Genomic DNA, 2,887 nt, shown 5'->3' with positions numbered 1-2,887 from the left:
CGGGGGAAAATGGAATCAAGAATGAAGCATGGAGACTGATGCCGAAAGAAATAGGAGAGGTGTTCGTAGTTCTGTTGAACAAAATATGGAAAGGAAAAGAAATCCCAGAAAAATGGAACAGAGGGTTGATAAGCCCTATATTTAAGAAAGGAGAGAAGAATGAGGTAAAAAATTACAGAGGAGTGACCTTAATGGACACTGCCTACAAGGTATATGCGAATGTGCTGAATGGAAGATTAAAGAAGGAAATCGAAGAGAAACTGGAAGAGGGGCAATTCGGATTTAGAGCGGGGAGAGGTACGGCTGATGCAATATATACATTAAACCATGTGATAAACCGAGAACTGGCAAAGAAGAGGGGGAAGGTGTTTGTGTTCTTCGCGGATTTAAAGGCGGCCTTCGATAAAGTAGATAGAAAAGAACTAGGGAAAATGTTAAGGAAGTTAAAGATAGGAAGGAGGCTAAGGAAGAGAATAATGGAAACGTATAGGGAGACAAAGAACATTGTAAAAGTAGGGAAAAGAAGGTCAGAAGAATTTTGGACGAAAAGCGGAGTGAGGCAGGGGTGCCCCATGAGTCCTGCGCTGTTCAACGTTTATGGGTCGGATTTGGAGGCAGAGATGAGGAAGGAGCAAACTGGTGGAATTGTGGTAGGAAGGAAAAAGTTCTGGACAATTGCATACGCAGACGACATGGTGTTGCTGGCAAAGAGTGAACAAGAACTGAGAGGAATGATAAGAAGATTCAAGAGATACCTAGAAAGGAAAGGATTATATCTGAGTCCAGAAAAATCAAAGGTAATGGTGTTTGAGAGGGGAGGTGGAGGAAGGAGCAGGAGAGAGTGGAAGTGGGGGGACGAGAACATAGAGGAGGTGAAAGAGATGAAGTACCTAGGATATGTGATGCAGAAGAATGGAGGATCGGAGAAACACATTGAAGATAGGATGAGAAGAGCGACGATAGCGATGAAGCAGATATGGAGCATTGGGGAGAGGCTATTCAAGGAAGATTTCGGAAGAAGAATGAAAATGTTTGATTCGATAGTGGGAAGCATAGCCTTGTACGGGGCAGAGGTGTGAGGATGGAGAAACGACGAAAGGCTGGATAAAGTAAAGAAAAAATACGTGAAATGGATATTGGGACTGGACAGAAGAACACCAAACTACATTTTGATAGAAGAGACAAAGATGAGGGAACTGAGACTTGAAGCATTGAAAAGGGCAATAAAATATGAAGAAACTGCAAGGAAGTCGAAGAAGGAAATAGTAAGGGAATGTATTAGAGAAATAGACAGAAAGGGGGGAGAGAACGAAGGGAACAAGTGGAGAAGAAGGAGAGGAGAGGTGCTGGAGAGGCTGGAGTTGACCAAGAATGGGCTAGAAGAGAGAAGGGAGAGAGAGGAGCCGGAAAGGATAACGCGAGAAATGATGAAGGGAATAGAAGGAATGGAAAAGGAGGAAAGAAGAAAGAAAATAGGAGAATCGAGATATAATGAGTACTACAGAAGTATAATAACGGAAGGAGTACCGAAATACCTACAGGGAAGAAAGAAAAAGAAGGCCAGGAATGTAATAGCGAGATACAGATGCGGAAACGAAATGAAGGGAAGCCAATATTGGAGAGAGGAAGAAGACAGAAAATGCAGAATGTGTAAAGAAGAGGAAGAAAATATATGGCACGTTTTGGGGGAGTGTGAAGCAACGAGAGTAGAGATGCGGATGGAGGAGTTCCTGAGCGAGGGCGGAGGCGGCTATGAGGCAATGAGGAGAGTGGACAGAATTAGGGAGGAGAAGTCGGAGATGGAGGAGAGGGGGAGAGGGGCGAGGGGAGGTGCGGAGCGACGGAAATACCAAAGTCTCTTGGTTAAGGTTAAAACTCGAGTCACTATTTTGTTTTATTGTATTTATTTTATTTGGAATTTTTATGAAAGAGAACTTATTGTTTTAATTGATTTAATTTAACTAATTTATGTATTTTAGTATCTGACTTAGTAGTAGTATTTTTGTATTTTATTTTATTGTATTTTATATTTTATTTCATTTATATTATATAATTTATTGTATTTTAGTATCTGACTTACAAGGGAACGGTCGGGGGTGTCCGAGACCGACTTGGATGCGCTTTGGATATGTTGTTGAGCATCAAAAAATATTAGACTCGTATTTTTTTTTTGCGGCTTATCTCGACGTTTAAGGGTTGAAACAACCCCTCAAAAATAACGGATTTTATAGTTTTTAGCGAATATCTTCGAAAATATAAGGCGTATGAAAAAAAGTTTGGTACAAAAGGTTTATGGCTTTTTGTGCTCTTTACAATGGCGTATTCAGATTTTTCAAATTTGTCACATTTTTTTATTTAACCCCACCCCCACCTATTATTTTTGCCAAATATAACAATTTTTCCAACGCAAATTTAAGAGCGTCAAATGCCAAATACATCCATGTGTATTTTTATTATGATACCATTATTAGATTTTTGGCAAGACGAGATGATATGTGGTATAGGCGTCGCGCTGTAGGTAGGTGTTGCGTTATTTCTGTTCAAGTTGCGCCGTACGCTTAAAAATTTCCATTTCAACTCCGGGATGACCGAAAGCGCTGATGCGAAGGCCAGCGCAAAGCTATTTCGAGAGTCCTGGACTAGCAACGGAATGTAGACTCCGATATTATAAATACCGCCGAATTGTATCGGGCGGGCAGTCGCAAATTGAAAAGAGACGGTATCAAACCTAACAAAGACCACTCCATTAATTATAAAGTGCGTATTTATTTATATAATTAAAGTTCGAGACAAATATTTAATTTTAATATCTTTCAGAATGAAGTTTAATTCATTCTTCAAGGCTATTTCTGAAACAATCAAATAAACCACATTCATTTTAGTTTGT

The 2,887-nt window shown here is 40.0% G+C and overlaps 1 pseudogene; it reads left to right on the top strand.

Moving 5' to 3' along the window:
• Positions 1 to 532: 532 nt before the first annotated feature.
• LOC139784759 (uncharacterized) lies at positions 533 to 2,472 on the top strand (annotated as a pseudogene).
• Positions 2,473 to 2,887: the final 415 nt, after the last annotated feature.

This window comes from Temnothorax nylanderi, unplaced genomic scaffold, assembly GCF_030848795.1.
Source record: "Temnothorax nylanderi isolate EJ_2023f unplaced genomic scaffold, tnyl_v1.0 TNYL_tig0671_pilon, whole genome shotgun sequence".
In the NCBI taxonomy this organism is placed as follows: Eukaryota; Metazoa; Arthropoda; class Insecta; order Hymenoptera; family Formicidae; genus Temnothorax; species Temnothorax nylanderi.
Note: the sequence above shows the minus strand (reverse complement) of the source record. Positions and strands in the feature narration are given on the sequence as shown.